We start from the raw sequence: 22,354 nt of genomic DNA on the forward strand, positions 1-22,354 counted from the left end.
TTTTAAAGAAAATCCATAACATAAACTAAGGCCACGTGTCACATAGCACACTCAGACATAAACTGAGGCCATAGCGCACCCAGGCGTAAGCTGAGGCCATAGCTCACTCAGGCACGAGCTGAGGCCATATATCATATAGCACACTTAGCTACGTCATGAAATCATTTAGTGACTTAGGCTTGAAAATCTCGCACCCCCTTCGGAGTGGTTTTTGGAAAGTCTAAATAATAAAATCTCGCACTCCCTTCGGAGTGGTTTTGAAAATCGACTTTATGTTTCCTTTAGTACAAAACTAGTTTTCTTGAAATCATTAGTAAACCACAAACACGTTTCAAGTAAATCCGAGTTAGTCCACGAAAGTTACGAGCTTTTGAAGTACGGAACCTTCTAAAAACATTTCATAAGCCATATTTCGAAATTCAAGTATTATTCATATTAGGAAACTTCTGAATAATGTTTTGGACCAAATCAAATAGGGACCTTAAGATCATATTTAAGTATCAAAATATTCATCAAAGACTTTAGTCATATCGATTTTCTTTCGAACAACATTCGGAAATATACCCACTAAAATCTTTGAACGTCATGTATATACATCTCAAACCATATGGAGTACTTATGGAAATCAAAGACATCAGCCATCCTAGTGGTGCTAAGAATAGAATTTTCCTTAGAATCATACATATACGTTATTTGTTCATTTCATAAAGGTCATGCCAAAAGAAAGAAAGGTAGGCTCTACATACCTGTCAGTGACTTAGTCGTGGATCCTTTTCGCCTCGTCGCCCTTTTAGCCTATTTATATAAAAGTAACGTTATCGTTAGTAACTATATTTTCTAGTCCACAATTCTATAACCCATTTCTTATTGAACCTATATCTTAGTTTATATATCCCCATTTAGGGTTTTTTTATTATCTAAAAATCTAGCGAAAATCCGGCAGCACTTCCCCTATACATTCGCCTATCCAAAATTTTCAATCGCCCTCCTGTTGACACAGAAATACCAACAACAACATATGGATACAATCATATCTTCAATTCCTTCAATTCAACGAAAACAACATCATATTCACATCAACAAAATTCCAACTTTAACTTTCTAATCTTTTCGCCATATAATCCATGATAATAACAACCACACTGCTAATTAAATTCATTTACCATAGCTAGTTTAAATTGGCCCCATACGGCTCAAACTCCACTTCCATATCAACATACACAACTCTTGCAATTTCTTCCACATCCACCAATTCATACAAAGACTAATCATCTTCTAAAATATGTAGGAAAATATTAAACCTTACCTTAATAGTAGCGCCGTGAATAGTGACGCCGTGAACAGTACCCCGTCGTGAATAGTAGCCCGTGAACAGTTGCCGTCGTGAACAGTTCGCCGTGAACAGTGCCCCCCCTGAACAGTGCCCGAACCTCTCTCTCAATTCTCTATCCACAAGATAAAAAAATGATCTTTTGTTGCTGAATTTTTCTGGAAATATTGGGAACTTTTGTGCTGAAAAAAATGAGATTTTTGTCCCTTAAAAAGGAATGCTGAAGTCGGTTTCACTGTAGCTACAGTACTGTGGCAGTACTGTAGCGGTACCGCGGGAATGCTGTTTCTGCATCGACAGTTCAGTTTGTAACGTCTATAATTTCCTATTCCGATGTCCTATCAATGAACGGTTTGTTGCATTACAAACTAGACTCAACGAACTTCATTTTACGATTTTGAAATACCTTAAAACTCCACATATACTATGAGGTATGCGCCTCCAAAGTTGACTAAAACCCGTCTCGCGTTTCTCAAATTTTCGTCGAACTTATTTTCTTCAATTTGCTCGATCTCGAAATATTCTGAAATTATCCATACATGGTATTTATCACTTATTACACTAATAATGACCATGTTCTCATGTTTCAAAGTACTTTTTCCCGATTACGACTTACGAGATCGTAATTCACCCGTTTTCTTCGTTGTTACGTACTTTCCATGGCTTGTGCCTTTCAAAGCATCCTGGGATGTCTCCGATACCCCATTACTACGATGAGGTACATGCCATACTCATGCACTGGAAATGCGAGGTATAACAACATCCCTACACTAAAGGATGATGTGAAAAAATTGAAGGCACGAGAAGTGGCTGTTGTGACGGACCAGATTTTGGAAGTGCAAACGGAGCTGGTGCAGAGCTTGTTCCAGCCGGTTGAGAATTTACTTGGAGATGATGATATTGAGGAAGCGGTTGATGAGGAGCGGGAGGAAGAGTTGGAGGAGGATACCCACTCCTCGGCAAAGAGGAAGCGCAAGAGAGTCATGAATGATGATGAAAATCTTGATGACATTCTCAAGACTATTGATCCTTTTGATGCCATGCGCCCTCAGAATGAGGAAGAGGAGCGACAAACACTGAATAAGATCAGACGTGAGTCCCAGTTGAGTTTTGACAGCACCGGAGCTACTTCTAGCTCAGGCCATCCCATTTAGCCGGCTCACCATACTTTTGCTCCACAGACTGAGCCAGGGACTGCTATTGTGGGCGAGCCTGATACGACGACCACTACTGAGCACACCACCATTGCTGCAGCAGATCCAAACACCTAGTGTGCTTCAGGGAGGCCCTACATTATGTTGTTGATTATATAGATGTATTGGGGACAATGCATGTTTCTAAGTTGGGGGTGTAGGGTATTTGTTTTGGGTTGAATATTATTTTTGGTTTTCGTTGTATTAGTATTAAACAATTGTGTTTAGGACCTGTTTTGGACCTGTTTTGGTCTGAAGATTGAAGATTGTTTTGTTTTTAAATTGTGATATTAAGTATGTGTTTAGGATCCTCCTCGGCTGTTCTTTGCCATGTGTTCTTTTCCCGAGGGGTTTTAGTTATGTTGAACCTGGTATGTTTAGGCTATTTAGTTAAAGTAAAGTAAGGATGACTTAAGTGGTGGTGTTTCATAGTTTCTAGCACATATAAAAGTGTTTTACAAGTCAATGATGTCCCTCCGAAAATTTTATGATGTACATCAAGATTGGGTTGTTGATATTGTCATGTATGGTTCTTTTAATGACATTGCAAATAAAGGGTGTCCATTTGTGTGCAATTTTCAAGCGGAAGTCAAGTCATAGTAGTGGAACTATCCTTATGCCAGTGTGTTATGAGTTCTTAGTATCCATTTATGTATAATGCTTGTAATCTAGAACTTTCCCGGTTGGTCGTACATGAATTCTAAGGAAAGTTTGGTTGTGAAGTGATCTTAGGCTTTCTTTGTATTGACTCCAGAGCCTGTTTATCCTAAATGAGCATAACCTGTACAGAAAATGATCTCTAGTCTCCTATTTTGAGCCTATAGACTTTTTCCTTGATTAGCCGTTAACTAACCTCCATCCCTTCTGTGAACAAACCCATTTGGAACCAGGTCCCTCCTTGACACTGAAGAATGATAAAAGAGGCTAAAAGCCTAAGTAAAAGATGCGAAAAATGAGGCCAAAAGCCTAAGTTGGGTGTGATCGTGAGTAATGCGGTGCATGATTCGGTGTGGTTAGAATAGATATATATATAAAATTCAATGTTTTGAAAATGTTTCTCAAAAAGTGTTAATAAATCTACGCCGGAGCTGTAGGGTCAACAATAAAAGGAAGAAAGGTGAATGAAGTCAAGCGTATTGTCAAGGAGGGTGAGTCAGCATGATCCAAATATTTATCCTATTCGTCCCTAAGCCTACATTACCAGCCACAAAAGTCCTAGTGTGATCACAATCGAACTGTTCAAAGTTGAAGGCATTGGATATAAAGGCAAGCCTATGGTATATGCAAGTATGATATGCAAATCTCTTTATGAGTATGAGTGTCTTTCTATTCTCTCTAGTCTCTTGTCCCCATTATCTTATAAATATGTGTGATGTGATATTCTTTGGTCTATGTGAGGGTGTAAGGGGTGTAGATTGCGAATTGACTGACCTTTCGGAAATTGAGGTTCATGTGTGTAGAGATTCCCATATTATGATTATGTCATTAATTGAGGCTGCATAGTGAATTACAATTGTACTGAAATATGCGTCTTGTGTCACAAATAGGACATTGATAAGAGCCCAATACTTTGGATTGGGGAGTATGTGCTAGAAGTACGTGCCAAAACCACCGTAGGCATTCTTAGTTGCTAGATGTCGCGTGTTAGTACTGAGTTTTGTTGTAGTTGCTTGAGGACAAGCAAAGGCTTAAGTTAGGGGTGTTGATGTGCCGTTAATTTCGGCACAATTGATGTCTTTTTACCAGATGTTTTACTTGTTTTTAAGTGTTTTTATATTGTTTCTTATGTTATTTTGATGTTTTGTAGGGTTGGTTAATGAAGGAACGAAAATGACGAAAATTGCTAAAAAAGGACAACTTGGAGCTAAAGGACGGTCCGTAACTCGGGTTACGGATAGTAACGTGATCCGTAACCTGAGAGGAAATTCCAGAAACATGCTGATTGATTATCAACGTGACGGCTCAAAAGGACGGTCCGTAACTCATGTTACGGGCCGTAACATGGACCGTAATCTGAAGAGAAATTCCAGTGATATGCCTAAGTATTGTCAATGTTACGACCAGAAGGACGGCCTGTAACCCAAATTACGGGGCGTATCGTGGGGCGTAATGCATTGTCCACTGAAGACTGAAGCAGAGATCCGCTGGATAATACGGACCGTAACCTGTGTTACGGTCCGTCGAAAGATGCTGTAACGGCTGACCTACACAACAAGCTGACAACAGCAAGCTGACAAGGGACGGAACAAAAGGACGGACCGTAACACATGTGACGGTCCGTAACGATGCCGCGAAGGGTGTTTTTGTCCAAAAATTTGGCACGATTTTTGGTCCTATAAATAGTTAAGTTTTGGTTTTTCAGCCATTATTCAATAACTTTAGAGCATTAACTCTTAGCCTTGGATATTTGTGAAGTCGTTGGAGCATTTAAGGCCTCAACTTCCTCCTTAATCCACATTGTATTACCATTGTAAGTACATTATGTCAACTTTTAAGCTTTCTTTGTTGAACAAAAGCATGAGTAGCTAACTTTAATTCTAAGGTTGTGGACCCATGATGGGTATTATGTGAATGAGTTTCTACTATTGATATATGCATAATGGTTGTTGGTATTTATTCAATCTTTGTGTTTTAGTGTTAGGTAATGATTACAAGCATTAGCATAAGCCATTATTCTCACTTTTCTTGGGAAAGTGAGTTAGCATTGGTAAGATTGAATAACAATGACTCGGAGCGTTAACCCTCGTTTAATAGACTAACTTAGGAATAAGAACAAGTCTAATTGGCATTGTTGATCATTCTTCAATATCAACTCTTTTGTATTTGGGAAAGTCATAAAGGGGAAATACAACCTAACTGTTGGGAAACATTAGGAAGTTTTTAAGAGATCAAGTGCAATTCCTTAGAACAACCATTAGAAGTATATCACATTGAAACCTGAAGCATAATATCGAATCAAAACAGGGAACACAACCTTAGTCTCTCTCTCGCATTAATTACAATTCAAGTCAAAGTATTAGTTTATATTACAAAACAAATATTCCAAACTATTCGGAATAGGATTAAAGCCTTTAAAGACCAGTATCGCATACAATTAGTACCCTTTTCTATCCATATTCCCTATGGGATTCGACCACAACTTTGTTTGGGTTATTATATTTGACAACGTCCGCTTTACGCCACTAACAGGTGTAATTTGAGCGTATCACTCACGCTGGCCAGCAAACTTCTACACTGCAATAATTAATATCAACCAAAATTCGCAGCCACAACACGAATTACACAACAAATACATCAATTAAAAAACTTTCAGTAATCTCACATTGGCCAGCAAACATTTGCACTGCAATAATTAATATCAACCAAAAGATGAACAAAAATATAACTAACTAGCGGTTAATAGTTGACCAGCAAACTTTTACACTTTGATAATCCAAAAATATAAATAAGTAGCGGTTAATAGTTGACCAGCAAACATTTACACTTTGATAATTCAAAAATAAACAATTTTAGTTGCACTAAAATTCTACCCAGTTGCAAAAGTAAAATCCTAAAGAGTTAGATAACCCATCATTCATCAAAAAAGTCTTAACAACTTCACTTCAACTTGTAGTTGTAGTTGTAACACATCCAGCAGGACCAAGAGCATCAATCACATTTGAATCAACATGTGATATAGTTTCTTTGACAGCTTCATCTTCATCTACAATTTACATCACATAGAAAAAAAATTAATTAGTTAACCATTAATAAATAGTTTAACAAAAATCATGAGTAGTAAACTAGACAGAAAAAATATTACTAGTATTAAGTGGGGTAAATCCATGCAACCAGTTTCTTGTGGTAACAAGAGTTTGGACATTTTCATCATGGATGCAACTTCTATACTTGGTAACAAAACGACCACCAATACTAAATGTTGATTTCTGATGCTACAGTTGTAATTGGAACACTGAGTACATCACGTGCCATCACTGAAAAGTCGGGATATTTCCTTTCATTTCCTTCCAATACTTAATAACATCCAAATGATGAAACTTATCATAATCAAGCTTTAGTTCCTCCAAATAAAGGTCCAATTCTGCCTTTCCAACAATGCATACAGATTGACTCTCAAACATTTTAAATTCCTATTAATTGGAAATGCAAATAATAATAATAATAATAATAGAGCCTGATTAAAAAGTAACAATCTACGACAAAATGAATATAGGAGGAGGGGGAGGAAGAAGAAGAAGAAGAAGAAGAAGAAGAAGAAGAAGAAGAAGAAGAAGAAGAGGAAGAGGAAGAAAAAGAAGAAAAAAAAGAAGAGGAAGAAGAGGAGGAGGAGGAGGAGGAGGAGGAGGAAGAAGAGGAAGAAGAAGGAGAAGAAGAAGAAGAAGAAGAGCCTGATTAAAAAGTTTAAGAAGAAGAAGAAGAAGAAGAAGAAGAAGAAGTAACAATCTACAACAAAATGAATATAGTTTTTATCTAGAATTTCCAATACTTAATAACATCCAAATCATGAAACTTATCGTAATAAAGCTTTAGTTCCTCCAAATAAAGGTCCAATTCTGACTTTCCAACATTGCACACAAATTGACTCTCAAACATTTTAAATTCCTATTAATTTGAAATACAACAAAATGAATACAGTTTTCATCCCGAATAAAGTAGAGATTACTTACATCGAATTACCTTCAATCCTTTCGTTTTGATAGACTCATTTCTTTAGTTGGTTTACACAAAACAGTAGAAGTATTTGCTCCAATTTGATTATTTGCATAATGATCATAGAGGTTGTACACTTTGTTCTTCATAGTTTCAACCTTGTCTTGTGCAGAAGAAGCATCCACCTTAGAACAACAACACCTTAAAAGTTGCAACTTGAAGCGAGGATCAAGGATTGCTCTAAATGAAAGCACTACCTTGTATATACTCCAGTATTTATCAAACTTCTTGGACATTCTTAAAGCCATTTCCTTAATAACTTCATCTGGATTATGTGACTTCTCCTTCAACATGCATTCAATTTTCCAAACTTGCATAAAGTACAAGTTGGAGGTTGGATAACTTGAACCAAAAATCAAGTTAGTTATTTCATAAAAAAGTTCCAAGAATTCACATATTTTTCTGCCCTTCTCCAATGATTAGATGTAGGACAATGAGAGTAATCTCTATCAATCAACTGTAGACTAGAAAAAGCTTTTGTATATTGTAGTGCACTCTCAAGCATCAAGTAAGTTGAGTTTCATCGAGTGGCCATATCTAAACCTAAACCCAAATTTTTACTAATTCTCACTTGGTTAACACATTGCTCAAATTTTCCCATTCTACTATCTGATCCCTTGACATACTTCACACTTTCTCTAATTCTAAGCAAGGCATCGTTATCTGCTTTCAAACCCTCTTGAACAATCAAATTCAGAATATGGGCAGAGCAACACACATGAAAGAACTCACCATCACATAATAAACTTTGTTGCAAACTAAGACGCCCTTTTAAAATATTTTGCATGTTATCATTATTAGTGGAATTATCCAAAGTGATAGAGAACACCTTCTTATCAATGCCCCACTCTTTCAAACAATCATATATCGTTGTAGCCAATTCAACACCAATGTGAGGAGGAATCATACGACAAAAGTTCAAAATTGTACTAACTAACTTACAATTATCATCAACAAATTGAGCAGTTAAACATAGATAGCCCTCAGAATTACCTGCTGTCTAGCAATCAGAAGTTAAACAAACTCGATTAGGAATTTTAGCTAAGAATTGTCTTAACTTTTCCTTCTCTTTGAAATACACTTTCTAGACATCTACAACACAAGTGTTCCTAGATGGCATTATTACTTCTGGACTTACATGATTTGTCCAAGCTCTAATTCCATCATATTCAACAAAAGAATATGAAAAATCATGCTTAATGATAGCTTCAACAAGATTTTCATGATAAATCAATTGGTATATAATTTTACCTTGTTTATCCATAAAACATTTGATCCAAACTGCGGTATTTAACCTTTTTACATGTAAATAAATGACGTTTTAAATGTGATGTTCCATAGTTCTAACCTAAGGGTCCTGGAGTAGAACCAACCTTATATGGATCTTTACAACCTCTACATATTTCCCTTTTCCACACCATCTTCAGCTCTACCTATCTTTTTGAAATAAGGCCAAACAGTCAATTTTAACTTTCTCGGTTTCTTCTATTCAAGTTCTTTAGGTTCATTCACCTCTAAATTGGTTTTATGTGTACTATGTTCATCATCCAGATCCTCCATCAGTTTTCCTGTAACAAGATAAACAAGCATATTATTAAATTTCATTATTCATTATACATATCCGAAAACCGGAAAGCTAAATGAAAGATACTTGAATAATAAGTTGCTAGAAATTAACATAGATGACTTTTTCATTTGACTTTTTGAAATTCAAAATTTCAAGCAAAAGGTTAATATTAGTTTTTACATCTTAAGTTATGGCAAAATCCCAATGACTTACTGATACGCTCAAATTACACCTATTAATGGTATAACGCGGACGATATCAATTATAGTAACCCAACTAGCTTGGGGTCGAATCCCACAGGGAATATGGTGTGAAAATGTTACTAAACTTGTAGAATGCTTAATTTAGGTCTAATGTCTTAATCCGATGATTATTGTAAAAGTTGGGTTTTTATGACTAATTGCTAACTAATTGCTTCGGGTTGTAATTTATGGTAAAAGAAACCAAGGTTGTGTCTCCTTTAGATAAGGTGTATGATCATGGGTATTGATCTTGATATACTTCTAATGAATCATTATATGAATGCACTTAACCTCTATATGAATCTCTACTATTTTCCAATAACTAAAGATTATCTCTTCCTATGATTTTTCCAAATATAAGAAAGTAACTATGAAGAACGATTAATTATGCCAAGTAAATTCTTCTTATTCCTAAGTGAATTTATTAAACAAAGTTTAAAGCTTTGAGTCCTTGTTATTTATTCTTACCAACCCTAATTATTTTCCCAAATAAATCAAGGTTGATGGCCTTAATCAATGTTTGCAACCATTAATTATGAATGAAGAATAAATAAAACCTAAGAATGCATTATGTGTGTTATACCCTATTTTAACCGGAGTCAAAATAGTTTACAACATCCCGGTAAATCATAAACCATGGCTTCCAACAGGTCAAATAAGCCTTACTACTATGTATTTCGGGAACTAAAATGCAATGGTCTTAGATATTACCTTCTGTTGGTGCAGCGAACGAGGGCGTCGAGGTCTTCGAATCTACTCTCGTTGGAACAGATTAGAACTCGACACAAATGAGCTCCAAAATCGCTGTCGCGGCTAAAGTTCACCCAGACAGAACGGAACGTTTAAACGATCTTAGAGTTTATAGTGGTAATCCAAAAATGGGAAATTGTAAAAATGTGCTAAGGATTTCTGATAAAAAATGTTCGAGACCAGATTTTTAAAAGGGAAAAAAAACTCAAGACTTTTATCAAAGAGAATATTCGTGTATCACCCGATCCGTCTCGCTCTTTCGGCTGATGACTTAAGATGATATTTATAGGTATAAACTTTTCCTAGGGTTTCGATTTGGGCGGGGTTTTGAGCTTGAATTCGAAAGCCAAATCCGAACGTTAGGGTTATTGTTGTGACACTGATCAGACCCAAAGGGAAATGGACAAACACCCCTTTAAAACTTGTACTCGAAAAGATCTGAAAGGCTGATAAAGCAAGATTCTACCCTACACACGGACAAGAAACTCATTAAAACTCGGATCGAAACAAAACACAAGAAAACAAAAAGAGGATGAAACGCTCTTTCAATGTCGAACCCGTGACAGCCTATTAATTAGCAAGCCCGATTTAAGCCATGCAAGGTCTGTAAGAACACAAAGGGACTTCTGAGATTTTCCATTTTCGTTGAAGGTGAGAGAGGGAGGAGAGAGAGGGACTGTGTATTGCACGAAAATGGTATTGTTTGACTCTGCCATGGTTGAAAGGGGGCGGAGCAGTGGTCGAAAAATGGAAGGGAGAGGAGAGAAGGTAAAGGGAGAGAGAAAGGGGAGGAAGAGAGGCGTCTGATTTTTGGATTAGGCTTATTTTGTTAGGGTTGATGATGAATAAGTGAAGGGAGATGGGTTGGGCCGGTCGGGTCACGGGTCATGGGGAATTAATTGGGCTGGATCGGGTAAGTGTAGGTAATGGGCTAGTGAGTGGTTAGAAATAGTGGGCTGGTCGAATTTTGTTTAAAATGGACAATGGTCTTAAAGGTAATGGATTAGAATGTGGGCTGGTGGGGAATCCTAATTTGGCCCTTTTCCTCCTTTATTATTTTTTGGGCTTCTAATTTAATAACTAGTACATTATATATTATGTGACGACAAATAGTAATTAGTATGTATAAAGTAAAATTAATTTAACGCGTACAAATCCTAAAATGAAACGATGACGAGCCATTTAAAATTTGTGATAAAGTAATACTATTAATGTTGATAGTAGAATAGTGAAAATGAAAGTAATGATATTAATAGTAGTAGAAATAGTGGTGAAAATAAAATACTTAGCTCGTCAATAAATTTAAAAGCCCGAAGAAATAAATTAGAATAAAGGAGCGATAAAATTGGGTGTCAACAGATGCCCCTCTTCGACCGGAGACAATGTAAGAGTTTTCGGGCAAAGAAGTTGACGTTGTAGCCAATTTTGTTCCGACCAACGAATACGAACTTAGAAGAACTTGAGGAAGAATGAGTTAGGAGAATCGGTGGAAAATATTATGGGGTGAAAAGGATTATGGCCGACCCAATCTCGAGTTGCCTACATGTCTCGGGTTTCGTGAGAATCAAGTTGTACGTAGTTCGATAGAAGTGGATCAATACCGACGCTACGCTTTGCCCCACTGTTAAATTATGGTTAGACTGGATATAGAAAAGGCTTACATGATTGTGAGAGGAGTTGATTGAGTAGAGTTTTAGCGGTGGATATGAAAGAGAAATTAACCTACGTATCACGTGTTTGTGGAAGTAGGCGGAATTGAATTCGAGAGTAGATCCGTGACCTTTGCTTGCGAGTTTGATATTCCTCTTCAACAAATTTTCCCCAGTTCACTGCGTAAGATAAAGTTCCACGTTGCGTTGTGTCTCTGTAAATTGTACTTTCTGTCAAAACTGAAATTCATGTCAAAATTATTAATAAGGTCTGGGGTAAAGTTGAAAATATAAAACTTATAAAGAATGTAAAAATAATAATAAATATGAGTGTGAAAATGAGGATGAAGCCGTGTGTCCAAATGTTGTCTCTGGTTGTCTTCAGGGACTTGAATGAATAAGTGATGTGTATGCCGAGGATGTAATAATATCTCCAGTTGTATTTGAAGATTTTAATGATAGTAATAAAGCCTCCGGCTGTCTTCTGGGACTTGATGAAAAATGATGTCTGTGGAATTTAAGGTAAAGTCGTTAAAGTAGGTAAAGTGGATGATGAAGTAAAGTAATAAAATAGAGAGTAAAATAAAAGTGCAGCCGTTTGGCTTATGCAGATGAGGCCGTGTAGCCATGTGATGTCTCCGGTTGTCTTCGGAGACTTGATGCAAAATTCCCGTAAAGTCCGGGGGCTCGATGATATCTGTGAAATTAAGGTAAAATTATTAAAGTGAATGATAAGGTAATTGATGAAGTAGAAAGTGGAGTAAGAGTGCAGCCGTTTGGCTTATGAAAATGAGGCTGTATAGCCATATGATATCTCCGATTGTCTTCGGGGACTTGATGAAAATTCCCGTAAAGTCCGGGGTAAAGTCGTAAAGTGGATGATGTCTCCGGTTGTCTTCGGAGACTTAATGATAATTCCTGTAAAGTTCAGGGTAAAGTCGTTAAAGTTGGTACAGTGAATGATAAAGTAGAGAGTAAAGTCATAGTGTAGCCATCTGGCTTATGCATATGAGGCTGTATAGCCGAATGATGCCCCCGGTTGTCTTCGGAGACTTAATGATAATCCCTGCAAAGTTCAGGATAAAGTCGTTAAAGTTGGTAAAGTAAATGATAAAGTAATTGGTAAAGTAAAGTGATGGTGTAGCCGTTTGGCTAATGCGGAAGAGGCTGAATAGCCAAATGATGCCTCCAGTTGTCTTCGGAGATTTAATGTTGATTCCTGTAAAGTTCAGAGTAAAGTGGTTAACGTAGGTAAAGTGAATGATAAAATAATTGATAAAGTATGGGGTAAAGTGATAGCATAGCCATTTGGCTGATGATGTTGACGGTATCGTGACAGGCCAAACTAATGACACGTAATCCTGATTTAATTCGTCTTCAATCTCGACAACCTACAAAACAGGTATATTTGTTAATAAAGTCATAAAAATATTGTGATAAAAATAAAATTAAAGATAAAGTTGGAAATAAAGCCGTTTGGCTTTTGAGGCGAGGCCATAATGAGCCAAATGATGCTTTTCGGCCACGATTGATTGACTTGACTATTGATCTCGCGGTTTTAGGTTCCTGCACTCAAAGAAAAATTCTTAGTTTGGGAGGGGGGAAGTTGATTCGTGTTGACTCGAAGCTTGACGTTGTTGGCGCTCCATTTGTCTTGTTTGTTTGGATCTTGTGATCTCCGTTCAAGCCTTGGTAGATGAATAGTAGTGAAACAATTGAAAGAAAGTATTTCATTTGAAAGGTAGGTATGTAAGTATATGTATAAGGAAATGTAACTATATGTATATAAGTTGTGACATATATATATGTAAATGTATGTATGTAAGGAAAGATATATATGTAAAATGTTTCTGCCAACTTCAGATTGTGACACTTCTGAAACAATTGAAATGTCATTTGTCTAAAATACTTCCTGTCTGATAGCCTTAATCTTGTCGATGTCTAACTCTGCTCTTGTCTAATCTTTCAAGATATGGCCCAGTTTTGATTCAGAAGGGTGTACTAAACCTATGTTATGGTGTGACCGAACCTTATATAGGTTGCCTACGTATCCCGCCAAGGAATCAGGTCAGAACGCAGTTCATAAGGTTCATAAAAAATGGTTTGAAATCTTAATAAAGGGACCAAACCCGATGTGGATTGCCTACGTATCCCGCCAAGGGAATCAGGTCAGCGTAGTTCTGTTATGTAAATGGTAAAAGGTTTGTTGGACTTCTACCTAAATATGACTGGCCCGTATTTTGATAGTCTATGAATCCCACCGAGGGAATCAGGACATGTGTAGTTCTCCTTACATAAGGATTTTTTGGATTTTCTGTTATAATGCAACCGAACCCTATGTGGGCTGCCTACGTATCCTACCACGGGAATCAGGTCAGCGTAGTTCGTACGGTGTTAAGGGAAAGGTTGCAAACTAGGCTGTCTAACCTAATGTCGTCCTTTGATTTCTTCTTGAATTGCTAGCTTTCAAGCTTATGTCATCATCTATCGGCTATTTCGATTTCTTCCGAGTGGAATCTTGTCTTGTCCTTTGTTACTTTCTCGAGATGTATGTTATTCATTTGTTCATTTTATGTCATAATCATAGAGTTGGTAGATTTGATAAATAAAGTAGAAAATAACAATAATAGACAATTAAGGAAAATCAGAATGCATTCATAGATTGTGCAATTTAAGCGTCCAAAAGGTGAGGCAAAGCAACAAAAGTTTTAGAGCATGATTTAAGCCTCAATTTTAAAATCATGCTATCTCAGAGAGTTCACTACATGTTCAAATCTACCAAGACTCCCGGCGAACCAGGGACGGAGTAAGAGTCCAATTCTTCAAAGTCTCTCCTGATTCGACACCTCGGATGGTCGGTGTCTCGGTGTCGCGAGTAGTTGTAGAAGTAACCTCCATTGGTGTTTGTCCTTGGATTGTTCCCTCGGATGCAGCAAAAGTTGATGACATCCCCTTTTCCATTTTTCCGACTAGTATAATGGTTCTTTTCAAATCCTTATCTTCCTCGATAGTTATCATGTTCACGTTGGCATTTCCGTGAGTAGGTAGAGGATTGTTGTCCACATTGGGCCGAGCTCCAGTGAGCTGGATTGCTCCTTCGTTAATCAGGGCCTCGATTTTATTTTTGAGGCCATAGCAATCCTCAGTGGCATGCCCAGCAACTCCAGAATGATATGCACAACGCTTGGAGCCATCAAACCATCTTGGAATGGGATCGGGAATTTTCTCTTCAATTGGTTGTATCACGCCCGCTGCTTTCAGTCTTTCGAATAATTGAGCCAAGGGTTCAGCGAACCGAGTGTAATTACGGGTGTTTTTGATGTCAGGGTTTGGACGGGCTTTAGGTGTGGCATGCGGTCGATTTTGGTAAGTTGGAGCTTGAACAGATTGATATGGACGTGGGTTTTGATGTGGAGGTGCTCGGGGTTGGTAGTAGTTTGCTTGGGCGTTGTAGACAGAGTAAGGAGATAGTGGAGCTTGGTAGGGCTCGGTGTAGTGGTAAGGGTAGAAAGGTTGTTGTGGGTGGTAAAAGTATGTAATGGCTGGGCTCGGCTTATGTCCTTGGACGTTCATAACTGCAGCTACATCTTCTTTCTTCTTTTTGGTCCCGCTGATAGAACCAGATTGAATGGCTTTGTTTACTGCTTGCAAAACAGTAAGATCCTGAATTTTTCCGATTTGATTCCTTCTTCTAAGGCTTCTCCCATTCGGACAACTTCTGTAAATTTTTGTCCCATCATACCTATCATTTTCTCATAAAATATGCCAGCCTGGCATTCAATGAAGGTAGCAGTCATTTCTCTATCACTCATCGGGGGTTGAACCCTGGCTGCTTCCGACCTCCAACGCAGCGCATATTTGCGGAACGACTCAGTTGACTTCTTAGTTAGCTTAGTCATGTAGACTCTGTCTGGTGTGATATCGGTATTAAAACTGAATCTGTCCATAAATTCTTGTGCCATATCGCTCCAACCACGCCATTTACGGACGTCTTGTTGTGTGTACCAAGTAAGGGCCTCACCAGATAAGCTTCTGATGAATAGCTGCATCCTTATGTTCTGATCTGTACCTACTCCAACAGGCTTGTCACAGTAAGCCCTTAAGTGTGTATGGGGATCGCCGGTTCCATTGAAAGTATCAAATTTCGGCGGTTTGTAGCCTGCGGGTAAGTCAACGTCAGGCTGAACACACAGATCCTCATATTCTACACGTTTGCTTCCCCTGGCGACTTAACGGTTTCTCATTGCCTTTTTGAGACTGTAGATCTCCTTTAACAACATATCATCCGCACTCGCTTTTGCTTCTTTTCTTCGTATTGATCTACCTCGGGCTGGAACCTGACCGTTACTGGGTTGGTAAAGGCTTGTGTTTCCGCTGTATATACCGGAGGAACATATTGCGCATTAGGAGTGGCAAAATGTGCCCCTTGTATATGCTGGGTTGGATAAGTTTGGACAGTGGGAGTGTTTTGGACTGGAGGTGGTGTGTTATAAGTGGTGTTTCTAGTTAGTTGGTTTGGTAGGTTTAGAGGAGTATTTGTAGGTGGTGGATTAGTGTTGGTGGGTAAATGAATGTAAGGAGTATGAACTTGTGATTGATTTGGTGGGTTGACGAGTGGTGGATTTAGAGTAGCATAGGTAGTGTAAGTGGGTGGTTGACTCTGTGGAGGAGTATAGGTAGTGTAGGTGGGTGGTTGACTTTGTGGAGGAATATAGACGGATGGCGAATTTGGTGGATTTGCGAGGGTGATTGGAGGAAAGTTGTTGTTGATAGGTGCATTATTTTGTGGAGGAAAATGGTTAGGAACTGGAGATTCAAGTGATGGAAAATGAGGTGGGTTTAGTGCGACAGTTCTGGGTTCAGGAGGTGGACTTTGAAGGTTGGTCAGGTCCCTAACCCGATTTAGTTCTCCACGCAGATCTTCAATCTCTTGAGTCAGGCGGGCGATATGTTCATCATGTTGAATAGTAGTCCTATGTTCGGAAGTCTCGGGGGGATCACTAGAGATCATGGTGTTTTCCAAACCAGTTGAAATGGTTGCGGTCGGATCAGACATAATGATTTATTTTCCTTGAACAACCCAACTACGTCGAAGTAATGATGACGTTTTTGACCTTGTGCGGTAAGGATGGTCGGCCAGCTCGAGTGTCAACAAATATCAACTCTTTGGGAATAAAATAAAAAGAAACATAAAGTGCAAATGATGTCAGTCTAGGTAATGTCATGATCACGTAAAGTCAAGTAAGTCATGTAGCAAATAATTCATCAAATAAAGTCAAACAAGTTGTCAAACAAATGTACATGGGTATATCAAACAATAACGCGTACTAATATGCATGTCACCTCTTTGTGCCAGAGGTAGGCCTAACGTTTGTTTGAAGGGTAAAGTGTGCCATAATATGTCATCCCATTGCTTTTGATTAATTAACAAATTCTATTTCCCTAAATAAAGTACAAAAGTAATGTAATATTTATTACATATCAAACAACATAAAGTGTTTCCTAATCTAAGTAAAGTAAATACAATTTCCTATGTCTAACTTCTAGCTCCATTTTGTGATGTCCTTGATCTTCGTCATTTGTTGTACTCCAATGCATACCTGTCATAGAAACGTTAGTCATTCCCTCCCTCCTAAAGTTTAATTAATTTAGAGCAAACAGTCAATATTTAGGCACAATTTATCCTTCAACCATGCACATAAAGTATGATTGGTGTCACTTGGGGTCGTGGACCCACTTGGACGTTTGGGTAAAGTCATCTAACGGGCTTAATACACCAAGGGTATTAAGCCTCCAAGGTCATAAGATGTATGATCCTAATAAAGGTGTTGGTTTAGCTCTATCTTAGGCTGACTAAGAGTTGGCTTCCTATGACACAAGGTTCCCCCAAGTGGACAACTTGGGAGTGGAAAGTCTGTGGCTGTCGACTGCACCGCCGATCGACTAAATCCACAAGATCAATCCAACTAAAGGGTGATTTTGTAGTGTACGGCCGCGAACCGCGAAACCGTTTTAAGTGTGTGAATTTGTGTGAATTTTCCAAGAGTGGAGGAAAGTGATACGGAAAAGCAGTAACATTTAAACAGTTTATATCAAACAAACAATTAATCACGCGAGCAATTTATAGCATGTAAAACAGTTTAGGCAAATAAAGTAACTAAATTAGCACACAAATCCTAATTAAAAAAAAAAAAAAAACTAAGTCTGTTATGGTTAGAACCTAAGTGTCCCCAGCAGAGTCGCCAAGCTGTTATACCCTATTTTAGTACGGGAGTCGCCACCTAATTATTTACGGTGAATTAGGACACCTAAAGTTCATTAAAGTTATTTTTAAAGTTAACTCCGTTTTAAGTTTACGAAACCAAATGATTCTAGGTACGAGTTCAACTAATTTAAAGAGAAGGTATTAGGCATCCTCTAAATTCCATTAATAATGGTTAACTGACCGGACTTGAAATTGATTAAAAAAGCTAAGTGGGTAATTGAGTTAATAAAAAAAAAGGAAGGAAATACTTCGTGTTCCTTAGGTTGACTGAAAAAGCAGTATTTCAACAAAGTGACTCTTGATTAAAAGTTAAATGAAAGAAGGTTTAGTTTTTTTTCAAAAAAAACATTTCATAAAAGAAGGTAGTTAAAAATTAAAAGTGAGCCAAGGCTAAACGTGGTTGCAAATTCAAAGGACTCACTTTCATCTTTCTTATTTCGGAAGAAATATTATGATGAATTCAAAGCTAAAGTGGGTCGAGTGAAATTAATGATTTTTAAAGTAAACAGATGACATATTGGAAAAGGGCGATTGAGGCTTAAGAAAAAGAAACACACTCTTGATTAAAGGAAATCCCTAAGTGATCGAATAGGTATTCTAATGTCAACTTAGAGAAAGACCCCGCATAATTAAGCAAAATAGAATTGTTAATGATTAATAATCACAACACAAATAAAATAGCAAATACTTCAACAAACAGGCAGCATCAGCGAATTAAAAGGAATGGAGTAAAGCCATATTTGGATTTAACGGGAGGGCAGATCCCCCTTGGTAATCGAAACAATAGCGTGAACGTGTAGGCTCCGCATGGTAGCGGCATTGAGTTTTAACGGGAAACTCTTCATCTCCGGCGTTCAGGCAAATAAAAAAAAAAAGAAAAAAAAAGATTAGAGAGAGGAAATCTGATTTCTTATGTCGAATGTAAGGAACATATAAGTAAAAAAAAAAAAATCACTCCGTCATTCAAATCTTCCTAATTCGGTAAACTAATACATCCTTCCCATAACAAAAGAAAGCAAAGCAAACATACTAGTCATTATCCCAAAATACATTGTCCAAACAGCGCACTTAATTAGATTAAGAGTATCCTCATTTTACATGATTTTGAAACCATAAGAACATATCCCATAATGACTATAGCAGAAACGAAACAAGTAGACATACAGTAGTTCCTACTATCATGGGGAAGGGAAATTTTCAGTTTCTATGTATTTATACAAGGATAGAATTTCATAAGACAATTTCCCATAAATGCATGGACAGATCTTGAATCACGGTGTCATTCATTTTTTATTCAACTTAGTAATCAATTTATGAAAATATCTCCTAAAATCAATATTCCCAATAGTCCTGAAGACAAGATGGCAGCCAACTTACTATATCAAAATATAAAAGAAAGTTAGACTAATGAACAAAGTTCGAGATAGAGAACATTAAAGTAACTATCCGCAGTCCTTATATAGCTTGAAACTGATTCTTTATCCTCAGGTCAAACAAAGATGTACCAGGATACATATAGCTATATCTAATAAAACTTCATGCTAATCTCATCACAATTTGATCATGAGTTAATCACGCATTGAATAAACAGAACTGAACAAGGTTATGACCCAAAATTTAAGGAAAGAATTTGAACATACAACTCAGGATCAAATTGAAAATAAAGAAAGGTTCAGGTTTTATAACTGGAAGTAGCAGTCAGTTATGCTAACATTTCTTCTAACAGGAAGGAATCACAGGTTCCAATAGCCAATAGGATCAACAAATTATACAGACTTAGTTATCTCGAATGAAAATCTTAAACACCTAACCGAACTTAAATGAACAGGACTCCCTATTTTCTGGCAAACGACACACAAGTGCATATATTTAGTTCATAACACAGCAGCTGAAGGAACAACTGGAGACTAGCTTAAAAAAGATCAACTAGACATGTAAATGAGACCACCTCGAGGAAACCATTAGTTGCATACTTGAGCAGTATTAACAATACTAAAAACGGAGTGTTTAAAGACTCCAGTATCCTATTCTCAAGATCAAAATGGAGCATTCTTGGAACTGACGCACGAGACAATTACCGCGATATCCAACAAGCTATTACCTAGACCTTACTATCATGGTTACATGCAAATGACTCTGGACCAGAACCTCAACGTAATATTTGGCATAAGCGACTGGCTGAACAAAACAGAGAACCAAACAAAGCTAAACATGATGAAACAAAATCTTAAACCATGGCTTCCAACAGGTCAAATAAGCCTTACTACTATGTATTTCGGGAACTAAAATGCAATGGTCTTAGATATTACCTTCTGTTGGTGCAGCGAACGAGGGCGTCGAGGTCTTCGAATCTACTCTCGTTGGAACAGATTAGAACTCGACACAAATGAGCTCCAAAATCGCTGTCGCGGCTAAAGTTCACCCAGACAGAACGGAACGTTTAAACGATCTTAGAGTTTAGAGTGGTAATCCAAAAATGGGAAATTGTAAAAATGTGCTAAGGATTTCTGATAAAAAATGTTCGAGACCAGATTTTTAAAAGGGAAAAAAAACTCAAGACTTTTATCAAAGAGAATATTCGTGTATCACCCGATCCGTCTCGCTCTTTCGGCTGATGACTTAAGATGATATTTATAGGTATAAAATTTTCCTAGGGTTTCGATTTGGGAGGGGTTTTGAGCTTGAATTCGAAAACCAAATCCGAACGTTAGGGTTATTGTTGTGACACTGATCAGACCCAAAGGGAAATGGACAAAAAACCCTTTAAAACTTGTACTCGAAAAGATCTGAAAGGCTGATAAAGCAAGATTCTACCCTACACACGGACAAGAAACTCATTAAAACTCGGATCGAAACAAAACACAAGAAAACAAAAAGAGGATGAAGCGCTCTTTCAATGTCGAACCCGTGACAGCCTATTAATTAGCAAGCCCGATTTAAGCCATGCAAGGTCTGTAAGAACACAAAGGGACTTCTGAGATTTTCCATTTTCGTTGAAGGTGAGAGAGGGAGGAGAGAGAGGGACTGTGTATTGCACGAAAATGGTATTGTTTGACTCTGCCATGGTTGAAAGGGAGCGGAGCAGTGGTCGAAAAATGGAAGGGAGAGGAGAGAAGGTAAAGGGAGAGAGAAAGGGGAGGAAGAGAGGCGTCTGATTTTTGGATTAGGTTTATTTTGTTAGGGTTGGTGATGAATAAGTGAAGGGAGATGGGTTGGGCCGGCCGGGTCAGGGTCATAGGGAATTAATTGGGCTGGATCGGGTAAGTGTAGGTAATGGGCTAGTGAGTGGTTAGAAATAGTGGGCTGGTCGAATTCTGTTTAAAATGGACAATGGTCTTAAAGGTAATGGATTAAAATGTGGGCTGGTGGGGAATCCTAATTTGGCCCTTTTCCTCCTTTATTATTTTTCGGGCTTCTAATTTAATAACTAGTACACTATATATTATGTGAAGACAAATAGTAATTAGTATGTATAAAGTAAAATTAATTTAACGCATACAAATCCTAAAATGAAACGATGACGAACCATTTAAAATTTGTGATAAAGTAATACTATTAATGTTGATAGTAGAATAGTGAAAATGAAAGTAATGATATTAATAGTAGTAGAAATAGTCGTGAAAATAAAATACTTAGCTCGTCAATAAATTTAAAAGCCCGAAGAAATAAATTAGAATAAAGGAGCGACAAAATTGGGTGTCAGCGATGTGTATATCAATTACAAAACACCCATCATTGGGTTCACAACCCTAGTAAGGGAATTTAGCTACTTATGACAAAGGACAAGAAATAAGAAATTGAAGAATTCATAATTGCTTACTTTGGAAGAAAAAAGGAATTGATAATACTTGAATGGATGTTTGAGTCTTCAAAAACTAGAGAGTATTTGATGTTCTAAGTCAAGAGACAAAAATATATTAACTCATAACAAATAAAACCCTACAATGGATATTTATAGGGTCTGAAAACGTCAAAGTTACAGATTTACACTTTGGTCCCCGTTGATGCGAAATACGGTACGTAAATCACAATACGGACCGTAAACCGGTTTACGCCCAAGGTTTCCTTCAAGACATGAGCACTTGTAGCCTCCTAAAATACGAACCGTATTTTGATTTACGGTCCGTCTTCTGCACGATCGTATTTCACTTTGCAAAACTTCAACTTTCTGCCAACTCTCTCAATGATTAAATACGCTTTGAAATACAGACCGTAAAGTGGAATATGGTCTGTAAAAGTTGTTCGTATTTCACCATCTTCTCAGCATGCCTTTCTGTTCTACTTATCTTTAAATACTCCCATGGAATACGGCCTGTCTTTGAGATTACGGTCCGTATATTGAGTTTACAGCCACTTCTGCACTTTTGACTATTTTCATCCAAAATTGTTCCATTACCTGAAAAACACTAAAAACACATTAAATTGCTACTGGCTTGCTTAAAAACAAGTAAAACTTCTCTTAAAAAGGCCTTAGATGTGCCATAATTTCCCGACACATCAACACCCCCAACTTAAAGTCTTTGTTTGTCCTCAAGCAAGCCATACAACACAACGACTCAATCTAACACCTAGATATCACAGAGTAAGAATGTCTACATTGGTTTTGACGCTCAACTACCGACACGCATGTAAGAATGTCTATATTGGT

Source organism: Lycium barbarum, chromosome 5, assembly GCF_019175385.1.
Source record: "Lycium barbarum isolate Lr01 chromosome 5, ASM1917538v2, whole genome shotgun sequence".
NCBI lineage: Eukaryota > Viridiplantae > Streptophyta > Magnoliopsida > Solanales > Solanaceae > Lycium > Lycium barbarum.